General features: G+C 42.7%; 1 pseudogene; it reads right to left on the bottom strand.

Moving 5' to 3' along the window:
* Nucleotides 1–13,287: 13,287 nt before the first annotated feature.
* On the bottom strand, nt 13,288–13,406 carry LOC118605068 (annotated as a pseudogene).
* Between the last annotated feature and the right edge of the window lie 666 nt (nt 13,407–14,072).

Here is a 14,072-nt window from a genome sequence, read left to right as displayed (position 1 = left end):
TACACAAATGTTAATATTTAGTTTTTAATTTAATTCTGACCTTGATAAAGACAAAAACTGTATTGTAGTTAGACCATGAAATAAAAACTTTAACATGAAATGTGAATTTCTATTTTGTATTCCAAATCCATGACTATTCGAAGACGCCGTTATTATTTGATAAGTTTTAGTTTTCAGCCAGATGTTTGGCTTTGTGTCGGCCTGGCTACGGTGTATCATAGCTGACAGACGTATTTACTCATGTGGTATGTTTGCCAGTGTGATATCCTCGGTGTCAGACCTGTTTACTGTAAATTTCGCTCACTATTTTTATTAAGCTCCTAATGGTTATGAGGATGGCTTTTAAAGTCTTATCCTAAAACTTTACTCCAAAGCATTTAAGCTTCACTGTCATAGAGAGATTCCATTACAGTCATTTTGATAAATAGTCATTATATCCCCCAAACACTGATTTTTTCCCTCTTAGTTAAGATCACACTGTTGGCTGTATTTATGTGTGTGTACTTACAGTTATACAATATTTATTTTGTACGTCACTATTTAATCTGTTGGCATATTGCAGAGTATGCAAGTATAAATGTAAACATCATGTTAGAAGTTTTGATTTGCATTTTACATTTTTCAAGGTGTTTATACGGGTGTATAGACAAACACATACACTCAGCTGAACATTTAGTGACAAGTGTGTTGAGCCATGAGACTGAAGTTTGGTCCCAATTAAGAATGGATCAGTTAGGATGGTTTAGTTGCTGAGAGAGTCGCAACTCACACTGGCCTAACTAATGAGGGCATCAAAGGGCTCATGTAGCAGAAGTCCAAGGATGCGGAGGACTTCGGGGCTGATGGATTGGGTAGCTCAGTGTGGTCTGCAAGGGTCCAGGTGTTTTCTGTCTGTCTGATCCAACATCCGCAATACCAGCTTCATGCAAAGGCTTGTCTTCTGGGTAGTTGTGGTTTGGCTGCCACTCGGTCAGGGCTTCTCTGTTCACCTCTAGCAGCAGAGAGGAGTGTCTTGGGTTCTCCAAAAAGTGAAAAACCCAGAACCCCAAATTTCTCGCATTGTTTTGGTTTACACTGAACCACGTGCCTGTTTCTGAACCAGTCTGTTTGCCGATGGGCTTACGCCTGGGTTCCTAAACTAAGCTCTGCTAAGAGGGTTGGATTACAATTGCTTGGTGTAGATCAGTTGGAGCCCTCCCTGGGGCAGGCACCATCCATCAAAGTTCATTGCTGCAATGCTCGAGGAGAGTTGTCCAGAATATTTGCCGCGGGATGGGGCGGGACGGGAGAGAAGACAGGTAAGACATGAATATTACTCCTTAGCAAAAGGCACAAACCCAGTCCAACCCTCAGGCTTTCTCTTCCAAGGGCAAGTGGAGGCTTTGGGCAGAGATGTTGCAAACTTAATCTCATGGGGCTGAGTTCCGAGACAAGAACCTAGTCACTGTGGTTGGGAGAAAGCAGAGTTAGGGCGAGGGATTTTTGTCCTTGAAAGTGCAGGGGAAAGAAGGTGGTGGAGCATGGGACACCTCAGATGGGAGCACTCGGTTGATTTCAGAAACCCGAGGATACTGAACAAGAAAGCGCCTTCCTGCGAAATGGATGGGCTATGGCATTGGAGCTTCGTTCCTCCTGCCTTGCTCTAGAATGCGTTGCAGGGTGGGGCTGAAGGTACTGGTGGGGTTATGTGGCCCCACCAGTTGTCCATAAGTTGGCTGTATTTACGGCCATAGGCCGGGGATTGCTCTGACCTGAACACACTGTTTAAATTAAGAAGCAATGAAGAAATTCAGCTAATGAGACGGGCTGCATTGAAGATGATATGCAGTGGGATGTTACAAGGGGACTTTTTAAGTTTCGGTTTCATCAATGGCCCTAAAGCCAAAAACAAAACCCGGGTGCCGAGTGCTCCCACGTTGTGAGGTGGGGTGGGAACCGCTCCTGTGGGACTTGAAGGGGACTGGTCCCAGATCAGTTCTGGAAGCATCGCCCACCTCCAGCCTCGACGAGAAGTGAGGTATAAGTGATGATGAAGAGGAATTTTCTGAAGAGAGCGGTAGGAGTGCTGCGGCATTCCCCCCTCATTCGGGAAAGGGCGGGACGAATGTCCCCACCTCAGAGCAGGTGACGGAGGGGGCGAATTCGTTTCCTGGGCTGCCGTAACGAAATACCACACGCTGGGTGGCTCGAAGCAGCAGATACTTATTGCCGTTGCTCTGGCTTGTGAGTCGGTGCAGAGTGAGGGGTGTGCTCGACGGCAGGGCCAGGGTGTGTGTTTCCAGGAACTGGAAGTGAAACATGCTGACAGGAAGCCCACCTGAGGTCTCCTTCAAAGGGATCCCTGGGTATATGACACCCGCAGAGGTGCCGTGGACCTCGAACAGCGGATGGCTCTCGGTGTTTTTTTGCGAGGGCTTGAGATCTCATTCTTTAAAAATCACTGGATAATATAGTCTACCGTACAGATGTGCCGAAGTTTGTGGATCCATCCACCTGTTAAAGAGCATCTTGGTGGCGTAACACATCTGTGATCATTCACGTGCAGGCGTTTGTCTAGGCACAAATTTTCAAGTCAGTTGGTGAACAACCTGAGAGTGTGTTCCTGGGTCATATGGTAAGACTATGTTTGTCTTCGTAAGACACTGCCGAACTGTCTTCCAAGTGTCTGCACCATTCTGCATTTCCAGCAGCAGCGAATGAGAGTTCCTGTTGCTCCACATCCTTGTCAGCATCTGGTGTTGTCGGTGTTTTGGAATTTGGCCATTCTGAATAAGTATATAGTGGGTATCTCACTGTTGATTTAATTATCGGTTTCCTAATTATGAATGGTGTTGAGCATCTTTTCCTACGCTTATTTACCATTTCTGTATCTACTCTGGTGAAGTGGCTGTTCAGATTTTTTTCACAGTTTTTAATGGATTTGTTTGTTTTCTTATTTTTGAGTTTTAGAAGTTATTTATTTTGGGTTCAAGTTCCTTATCAGATATATGCTTTGCAAATATTTTCTCACCTTCTGTGGCTTGTTTTTTCATTCTCCTAACAGTGTCTTTTCCCGGAGCTGGAGTTTTTAAAATTTAAATGAAGTCCAATTTATCAATTTTTATTTTATAGATTATACTTTTTGGTGTTATCTAAAGAGTCATTGCCAAATCTAATGTCACATAGATTTTATGCCGTATTTTCTTCTAGAAACTTTTTAGTTTTGCACTTTACATTTAGGTCTATAGTCTGTTTTGAATTAATTTTGGTGAAGAATTCAATTTTAAATAGTTACTTGTTATAGTAATCCTTTTGTAGCATGGCGTGACTAATTTGGATTAGTCTGTGATCTTTTCCTCCATTACTCAAGCCACTTAGGAGTTCACGGTACATATATATTTTGTTGTTATCAGTCTTCACTCTAAGGCTGTTGCATTTTCCTTCTCGATCTACTTCAAATTGTATTTTTTCTCGCCGGCTCTGCTGGGGCAAATGCTCTTTCAGTATAGTTGTACTGATTAAGTTTAAATTGATTCCTTTAGTCAATATCTCATTAACTGGCATCCTGTAGAGTTAACTCTAAAATTAGAGAATATTGGGAAAGGATTGTCTGCTTTTAAACTGACATATTTAGGTAAAATAAAATCGGGGCTGTGGTCCAGCCCTGAGCCTTGTCTACCACAGCAGGACCCTTTTAAATTTGTACATGGTAACCCAGAGACTCCTGGAGGCCTCATGCTGGCATCCCTGCCTGCTCATGCTCGGGTCTGAGCTGACAATGGTGAAGGGTGCAGATTAAATAAGAGTTGGATTATGACCAGATCAGCCTGGCAGGCATCTGATTCACAGAGGGCACTGCATCATCGCTGGAATAAATGAGAAATATGGGTCATTCTAAGGACACTTGAGTTCTTCTATAATTGGAGACATACTGGTCCTGCTCCCCCAGGGTGGACAGTGTCCTGAAATGAAGTGATGGTGTGGGAGTGAAGCAACACCCTTGGTGACACCATTGTCACTGTGTTTTTGTGATAGTGCTTGCGTTAGAGGTTATCAGCTGAAAGTCAAGTCCAGTGAAAACCGATGCACGCATTATTCTATTTACTGGAAATCAGTTATGTTACCCTACATTGAAACCCTTTTGTTTGCCTTCTGGAATCATCTACTCCTCAAAGTCCCAAAGGAAAACTGGGTAGAGAAAAAAAACCACAGACAAGTGAAGAACTTGCAAATTTATTTTCCCCCCAAACACTGACTGCGGAAATGAATTAGTAATGAACCCGTTTATTATATACAGTCATATATCACTTACCAATGTGGATATGTTTGGAGAAACGCATCCTTAGGTGATTTTGTCATTGTGTGAACATCACAGAGTGCACTCATGCAAACCTCGATGGTCCAGCCCACTACACACCTAGGCTCTGTGGCATGGCCTAGTGCTCCTGGGCTACCAACCTGCATGGCATGTTACTTCACTGACTGCTGTAGGAAATTTGTATCACCACAGACAATATTCGTGTATCTAAACATAGAAAAGGCACAGTAAAAATGCAGTATAAAAGATAAAGTGTGTGTGTGTGTGCGTGCGCGTGTGTGTGCATGCGCATGTGTACATGCACAGGTGTATACAGGGGCAGACAGGAGCAGGCTCTTAGGCTCCCAGGCTGCCCTCCCCTTCTGCTCTGCCCACTCCTCTAGCTCTTTCACCAATCCTAGGGCCCAGCAGAGGGTGACCACAGGGCAGGTGCACAGAATGCTGAGCCTCGTCTGTTTAACCCACCTAGAGCTGGAAGTACATTCATCGTCATCGTTGGGTTCAGCCTTTTCTTTCAACGTTGAAAACAAACTTTTTGCTTATAATTTATTACAATATTATGGGACCACCATCGTATGTATGATCTGTCTTTGACCAAAACATCATTATGAGGCACAGGATTCTTTACACTTTCAGCGATAGAAAATCGATCAATAAATGTTGGCCTCAATAAATAAATATGAAACAAACATTTAAAGACAATCCTTTTGACAATGATGGGTGCACATGGACATTCGTAATTTTGCATTGTAAATTATAGAATGATGAAAGGGTTGATGTCCCTCTCCTTGGAATAATGAGCTGGGGCTGGTTAGCTCTGTGGGCCCTGGCAGGGCACGGGTGAGGTCAATGCTGTGGGCTCCACCTCTGTGTGGCTGTGGACTATGCTCCATCCCACACCCACATAAGACTCTCCAAGGGCCACGGGGTGACGAGTGAGGGTATGCTGGCACCAGCCCAGCTCCCTGACTAGGGAGCATCTCCAACTTTCGGCTGCAACAAGGGCGGGTCGGTGAGGTCATTTTCACATGAGACCAGCAAGCTTGATACCACAGACTGATAAAATTGTCTTTGCTGTTTTTTTACAAATGGAAGAAGTTGGATTGTTTATTTTCTTGTGGAAAGGCTATTTAGTTCTGCTGGTGAGAATGAAAACTCCCCTAGTTCTACCCAGTCAGACATGATGCCAAGGCCTGTTGCTAATATCTTGTGCTAAGACTCTAAGACTCATTATCGTCTGTCAGGGCTGAGCAGTGTGGTGACCACAGTTACAAACATGTGATGAAATGAGCCTAGTCACACAGAAGGGCAGAGTGTGGCAGGAAGAGAGGACCGTCTGTGTTGAGATTCCGAAGAGGCAATGTAGATAAGCAAATCGTAGCAGTCAGAGCTGTAACACAATGGCCTTTTCTTTCTTATTTTCTGAGCCCCCCAGCTCTGGCCCCATCTCCTTTCTCAGCGTGGTGGGGAAATGAGTTACTTAAAATTTGGAACTCGTGAAGGCAGTCTAGATCTTTCAGGGAACACAAATAGTGCAAACTTACCAGACTCTCGCTACTCTCCCCTTTTCCTCTCCACCACATAAAATCGCTGGGTTGGAAGATAAACATATTTTCAATTTTATTGGAGAGTGACAACCTACTCTTTAAAGCAATTGTTCAAAATTTACCCCTGGGATTGTATGAGAATCATTTCTCCATATCCTTCTCAACTCTCGGAATTTTCTCATCTTAAATCTTTGCTGGTCTGATGAGTGAGAAGCATTATTTTCATTTTGCACTTCCCTACCAGTGGAGTTGAGCTTTTTTTTTATTTGTTTGTTCACTGTTTGGTTTCCTCCCTCTGAGGATTGCCTAGTTATTGTCAGTTTTTTAAAAGTATATTTTTGGATAGTAATCCTTTGTTCTGAGGGCATAGACCTTTCCCCAGCCTCTGACTTCTCTTTTAATTCTGTTTATAGTATCTTTTGAAAAATCGAGTATATTTGATGAAGTCAAACATTGATATTCTTTTATTATTTATGCTTTTTGCATCTTATTTAAGAGATCCTTATCTACCTCAGTGTCATAAGTATATTTTCTTATACTGTATATTAATAATTTTAAGCCATTTTGCTTTTTTCCATATTTGGTTTTAGATCAGTCTGGTATTGATTTGTGGGGTATGCATCTAATTTAACTTCTCAATGTGAAAAGGCAACTGCTCAAATACTATTTATAGGTTGGCTCATCAGTTCTCCACTGGTTAGTAATGCCATCTTCATATATACACAGGTCAGTTTCTTGGCCCTCTATTCTTATTCACTCTCCTTTTATCAATTCGTCACCAACACCAAACTGTTTTTTAAACAAGTTTTATTGAAGTATAATTAACATACAATACACTGCATGCATTTAGTTCTCAATTTCATTTGATTTATACACTTGTGAAACCATTGCTGTACTCACCGACTATACCATCTCCTATGACAATCCCTCCTCTCTGACTCCTCACCCACGGGCACCCTCTGATCTGCTTTCAGAATAGTTTGCATTTTTTAAAACTTTATATCAGTGGAGTCACACGGTGTGTGTACTTTTTTGAATAATTGATTTTAGTTAGCAGAATCATTTTCAGATTTCTCTATGCTGTACATATCAAGAGTTCATTCCATTTTGTTATTGAGCAGTATTCCCCTGTATGGTTATTACGATTTGTTGATCCATTCAAAAATATGTTATATAATTAAAATATATATTAAAAATATATATCCTATATGGCTCTAATTTTAATTTTTCTAACAATGTCTAAAGTTAATAAGTATCCTTTTTCTACTCCTCAACATGACAGTGACCTTAGAAATGCTTCAACTTCTTTTTTAAGTTGGCTTATCATCGTCCATTGTTATCTACTGTTTCAGTCCCACCTTTGTAATCTCAGAAATGAGTTATCTTTATTTTTGAGCTGACTTCTTATTTAGTTAGATTCTTCGCCTTAAGTTGTTTTAAACTCATCGTTGCTTTAAGCAGTCTTCTTCCTTCTAGGCTAAATTTTCTTCCTGCTTAAGTAATAGCAGGAAATAACTGTTGACTTTAAACAAATAGACAGTCGGTCATCTCCCCAGAAAAATGGGTTTATTCAGGAACAACAAAAGATTTACAATTTGGGCCATTCAGTCTAAGAGCACACCATCCCCAACGCCAGAGAAATAAGAAGGAAACGCTCTTTTATGGACTTGGGAGGGGCTGTTGTAAACGTAGTTTTCATTGGAGGAAGCCGAAGGTACTAAGTGTGGTGGCTTCTCATTGGCTGGTTTTGGCGGGCTCCCATTGGCTGAGCTGTTCTGGGCCAGAAGGAGCCTTTCCTCATCTTCCGCTGAGGTCGTCAGGCGGCACCGCTGCCTGTTGGCGGTCACGAGGTAGGTCTCTTCCTGGGGGGTCAGCTTCTGCTCCTGGCTCCATTCGAAATGCAGTTTTTGTTGATTATTTTTTCTCATTGCTTACGTTGGGCCAGGCCCTGCTCTAAGTGCAGTCACTAATCCCAACGGAAGCGCCAGGTGCTCGGTGCTTGCCCAAGGCCACCCCTCCTGTGCCTCGTTATTTGCAATCCGTCCGGATGATTTTCTGCCCTCTCTCTGCAGTTTACTTCCTCGCCTTTCTGCCAGAACTTTCCCTTTCTTGCTTTCGAGCTTTGCTATGTCTTCGCAAGTAAGTCACATCCCTCAGGTTTCTGAGTGTTCTAAGCAGGAAGGCTGGTGGGGAGGGGTCTCCAGCAGAAGCCAGTATCCTCAGGGAGAACTTTGGCTGAGCGCAGAGGGCAGAGGGACTTCCATGAAAGGACTGCAGGTTCTGTGACTTCGTTCTTGCTTCCGCATTTGAACATGTGAGCTCGGTTATAATGAAAACGAGTGAGAGTCTTATGGGGATCTAAGACTGGAATCAGTGATTCTCACAACTCACACAGTTTTCCTGGGGTGGTTTTGAGGAATAAGTACAATATTTGCTCAGGGAATATCACGTCTGGTCCTTATCACCCACAAATGAAGTGTAATTTAGTAAGTGCTATCCAAAAAAAATTCAACTGAGTAAAATTTAAAGATGTGATTGGCTTTACATATAAATCAGGCACCATCAAATATAGAAGATAGAAAGGAACTCTTAAGAGCCATAAAAGGCAAGAGACTTTATAGGCAGAAGGAGACAGGAGCAAGGAAGTCGTTCTAGGCTAAAAAGCGGATTGGTTATCACAAGGTTATTTTCCTTAGAGGGGATTGCAGGGGTTTGTCTGGCAGATTATCTAACTAATGCTGAACAGGCACTTCCTGATTGACTGGCTTAAGACTCCATTTCTGGGGAGCCAAAACTGTAATTAAGTTAAGTCTCGGTTTGGTGACAGACTCAGCATAACTGACTACATGTTGGCCTGCCGCCTTATTTTTAACAGTGCTTATGAGTACTGCTACTAAATATAGGGGACGTCAATCCTGGAATATATCTGTACCCCAGCACCATCTCAGGAGGGGATTTGAATTGAGAGGCAGGGCGTGTTTACTTACGTCCATCTTAGCCACTGTAATACGGCTTTTGCCTTTTGTGTGTGTTTCTTCTGTAAAATAACGCTAGTGTGCCATTGAAATAGTGATATAAAAACTTCTCGCGACTGAAGTCACTAGAATTTTAAGGAAGACGTGTTCACACTTCTTTTTTCTTTTTTAATTTTTCAGTTACAGTTGATATTCACTATTATATCAATTTCGAGTGTACGACACGGTGATTAGGCATTTATATAACTTACAAGTTGCTCCCTCCACCTGATACCACACATAGTTATTACAATGTTGTTGACTATATTCCTATGTTGTGCTTTTACATCTCCGTGACTATTTTAGGTATGCTAACAATTTTAATTAAAAGATGGTAATTTAGGCTAAATGTAAGCCTACTGATTAAGAGTGAACATTGCTTTTATTTTAAAGTACAGAAAGCTATTGAAAAATCAAAAGAACTAGTCGTCTTAATGGTTGAACTGTCTCTGATGCCAGAATTTTTTTCCGTTTTGTTCTTGAGACATTCTGGCTCAAAGCTATCCACTTGGTCTTCCTGATCTTGGAGTTCTCCTTTCTGGAAAGTACATTGTTTATCTTCTATACTAGTGTTATACTAATACTTGACCTACTTCTTAGGGTTGTTGGGATTTGATGAATTAATAAATATAACGTACTTAGAACAATGCCCAGAATATAGTAAGTGCCTTTTAAGAGTTTGCTATTATTATTGGGCATTACCTGGATATCAAGTGGTAAGACTACCTGAAAAAAAAAAAAAAAACACTCTACTGAGGATCCAAATAACATGGCAAATCAGATTTTAATATGTAGATGAGGATGAAAAATGGATTACCTATCTTGACAAGTAGGAGAAAACATCTGAAAGCAATCAAAAGAGAGTTAACAAAGGACGATTGGGTAAATTATCTGTGAACAGTGGTCCAATCAAATATGCCATTATAACAAACTGGATTTGGGCAAAAGGTTCACAGAAAGAGTGAGTAAGAAAGGAAGTGGGGATTGGAATAGGCTATAATGGATAAATCAAATCAGTTCTTATGGAACATGAGTCAATGATATGATCTAAAGACTATAAAAGGCAAAAGCCACATTTGGACATGGTAACAAACCTGGCCTGAATAGCCGAACAGGCTTCATTATTCCATTTCCTTTGGCTCTTGCTCTGCCCTGTCTAAAAAAAGCCTATTCAGACTTTCTTTTTGTTACATTTCCAAAAATCACATGTTGCATAAAGTTGAGAGGCGCGCAGCAATCCTGACCCGGAGTTTGGAAAAAAAAGAGGACCATGAAAAAAACTTACGCTAAGCACCCTAATCAGCTTGAGGCTGACTTAACAACTTGTGGCTCATATTTGTAAGAGACAGGCTTTGATTATTCTAATTAGTCCAGAACAGCGGAATAAGAAATCTCAGTGTAAAACTGCCGACCAGGAGAATAAATATTGAACACTAGGAGTAACCTAACCACAAGAATGAATTGGTCAGTGGGACCGGCAGCCGATGGAGGCTAGGAATGATGCTGGGAATGTTGTGGGTTCAGACAACTGCCTCTCAGTCTGGTGTTAGCATAAAAGTGAGCTCACAGGTGCCCTGAGAAAGTACCATGGTCAGCTAAGTCCAGCGAGTGCCTGTCGGTCCACTGCATTTCTCTGGGTATAGACTTCCTTTACTGGTCCCCAAGCCAGGGACTGCTAGAGGAGCATGACAACCTTGTTGATGATTAAGCCAGCCTCAGGAGGGGCTCATTTCAGGCACCCCGGCCGTCTGATGCTGACTGACAGTGATTATTCTGCTCCCCATGGTTTTCTTGCACTTGCGATGGAAATCTCTTTTGCTTTTTGTCTCTCTTATTTCTGTTTCATGAGAAAACCACTTCGACTGCTATTAATACATGTGGTCTACACAAACTGGGAGGAAACAGGAAAAGTTGGAAACAAAATTAACGTTGGCCCATGAAAAGGGCTTGTCACACTGGCCAGTGCCCGTCCTGCAGTCAGATCAAATGTCACCTTCTCAGACACATCTTTCCCGACCTCTCTTATTGAAGTGGACTCTCCCTCCACCCCAGATGGGGGGTAGTATCTCCTCCAGGACGTCTCACAGTGCTCACTCCTCACTGTCTGTCTCCCTCACCGAGTGTAAGATCTCCGTGATAGTCCTGTCTTTTTAACCCATTTTCTGTTTGCCCCGATAATACTCGCCGGCAGCACCTGTGGCTGCAGCGTTTACCCTGAGATAACTTACGGATTACGGTCCTAACCTCACCCCAAAGTTTGCCACGAAATATCTCCCTTTCGTTATTATTTTCGCATGGCTCTAGTATATCGATAGTCTTTGGAAACAAATGACATCTTTCTATTTCTAGCATTCTGGTTTTATTAGTGGTATTTCCATGTACAGAATATAGTAATTCTTGATCGCTAAAATTGTCAAATCCTAGAAAACGTAGCGTTTCTACGTGTGATGCTAACTTCGTTCTTGAACAGTCATTAGCCGAAGAATCATTTGATGAATCCGATTTATGTATACATTTCTGTTACGTTAGGATTAGAGACAAGGTCTGTTTAGAAATAACTCCGAGAACAGTTTTTATATTTTATTTCCACATTGTAAACCAGCCAGATTTACAGCCTCAAAGAGCATGTGTATGTAAAATTAAATTAACACAGGCCGCGAGCTACACTTTTTTTTCTTCCTAAACAGGAAATGGGTTAAAAGCATTATCAGCCAGTACCTAGAAGGGTGCTTGGTACTTAATAACTGTTTTTCTGAACAAACGAGAGGCAGCTCTCTAAGGTAGGGCGGTTTGAGTGGCTAAGAACCTGCATCTTTTAGAAAACGTCCCCCTGAGGCTCTGGATAGTAAGGCTGCAGGCGGGAATGGTCGAGTGTATGTGTATTTAAGATCGTTAGGTAGGATTTGCCGGTGTTGGCAGAGTTCACCAAGATGTCTGGGAAAACCTGGGTTTTTGCTTCGGGTGATGGAAGATGTATCTAAAAGAGCAAGAGCACGCGTCAGGATAGAAAACCGATCAGAGCAGAAGGCCGAAGTCAGAGAAACAGGCGGTCCCCCCCAAGCTTCAGAGTCAGGGCGATCAGATCGCCGGTGCCCCTGGGGCAGTCCCGGCGTATTCCGACGGTGCTCTTCGTTTCCTTGGCGGTCCCCCGAAGTGCACGTCGAGTTACGTGGTTGTCCCGTCCGTGGGGTTCTGTGCACCGCTTCTCACTCATCCAGGGGCCACAGTGTCTCCTGAGGTGACGGTGGACTACGTGTGGGCAGGGGCAGGGAGCGGTTGTAATTTTGCGGTTCATCCGTGATGTAGGAAAATCTTACATATTTCTTACATGTTTCCTAATTTTCAACACCTGAGGACGTTCGGAGCCGTGGGGACGGGGCGACAGGTTTGGTGCAACCAGAGTTAGGCTTCCCCCTGTCACATGATCTTAAGACAGCACGACTGAGTTGCAGTGTCTTCCCGAGATTTTTAGAGAAACGTCGTCAGTTTTGTTCATAGCCCTACTCTCTCTAGGGCCCAGGAGAACAGGTTCTTGGGGTGCTCTTTGGGGGACAATCAGAGAGATAGGCCGTACTCGTAACTATGCCTTCCTTTAACCTAAAAGAGTTTTTCTTGACTCAAGCTTCTAAATACCAATTCCTTCTTGAAGGTGAGTCTTTTTCCAGGAAGTTTTTGGTCCGTAGAGCGGAAAGGCCCCCAGGGAGTGCTCACGCCATGCCCGGGTATGTCCACAGATGGTGGCCCGTGAAGCCCGGTAATGCAGCAGCCGTCTGACCTGTTCGGCTGCTTCTCAGTGCCCAGTAATTAAGGCCTGCACTTACAGGGCTGGGGAAGGTCACTGAGTGGTTCCAACAGGAGAGCACGCCATCGCGTTACTCCAGAATGGTGAGACGATTAATTTCCCAAACCAGAATGGATGGTCCGGCCAAGGGGAGAAGGCTACATGCTTGCTAGACACGAATGCCCTTGACTTCTGCTTCCAGGCTATGCCGAAAGCACGGTGTAGTCACTAAAAATCAGAGACACCGCTCACCTGAGGCAGTGCGTCACCTACAGGTACAGGGGCAGGAGGACGTGCTGCCTGCATGCCCCGTGTCCACTGCAGTTTACCTGTGCATCATGCTAAGAGAAAAGGCATTGAATACAACACGCGATGTGTTGTCATGTAATGCCAGTAGATCATTGTCTGCGTTAATTCGCCCGTGTATCCAGACCTCGTGGCCAAGATGTGAGGAGCTCTGATTTTCCCATTTTCCATAGTCTTTTTCACCATGATTTGGGCTGGCATACCATAATTTAATCTTTTATTTATTTATTTATTTATTTATTTAGTTAGTTAGTTAGTTTTAGGCGAGGCAACACTTGGTTGACCTCACAGATTGCAAGGACCTTGTCAGCTTACAATCCCTTATTTTTAAAAAATTTTTTATGCCTGTAGTACCTGGTCTTCCTAGCTGGTCTCCCATCCAAGTACTAACCAGGCCTGACTCTGCTTAGCTTCCAAGATCAGTCGGGATCGGGCGTGTTCAGGGCGGCATGGCTGTAGATAGCATACCATAATTTAAGCATTTTTCGGCTTTTGTATATTTGGGTGGTTTTATTTTTTTTTCTGTTGTAAATACTGTAAAAGCTGAAAGTATATATGCACAGTTTTTCATAATTTATTTTAGTGAATTAAGATGAATATTTACAAAAAGGAGAAAAGTTAAGTGCTGTTTGGAGAGCAGCTGAGGACAGAGGCTCTGAGAAGCAGGACTGACTGTCTAAGGCGTTTCCTTGTCTGTACAACGCTCCTCGTGGTCTTCTGTCATCCGCTTATAAGATGTCCCCAAAATTCTTTGGGATGTGTAATAGTAGGCAGGCTCGTGAAGGACTTGACAGTCTGGTGATAAATTACTGTGGATCTTGAATGGAAAATGTTACACCCCAAATCTGGTTAGTGAGGAGGAAATAGAGTGAAGAAAAACCCTCCATCTGTACACAGTATTGCAACAGAGTGTGAAATATTTGCATTTCCATGTTATACATCTTGTTTCGACTCATACATTTATTTATTTTTTTCCTTTGTCATCCTTTCAAACATATTAATGGACCATGGAAGAAAATATTTCCTTAGGTAAATAAGTAGAAGAAACTTGTGCAAATGCAAAAGAAATTTCACTGTGTGTGTTTCAGGTATCTTACCTTGTTTTATGGAATGACTTCAAAGAAGAG

Source organism: Rousettus aegyptiacus, unplaced genomic scaffold (assembly GCF_014176215.1).
Source record: "Rousettus aegyptiacus isolate mRouAeg1 unplaced genomic scaffold, mRouAeg1.p scaffold_m13_p_1, whole genome shotgun sequence".
Taxonomy (NCBI): domain Eukaryota; kingdom Metazoa; phylum Chordata; class Mammalia; order Chiroptera; family Pteropodidae; genus Rousettus; species Rousettus aegyptiacus.
The sequence above is the reverse complement of the archived record's forward strand: the minus strand, read 5'-3'. Positions and strand labels throughout refer to the sequence as shown.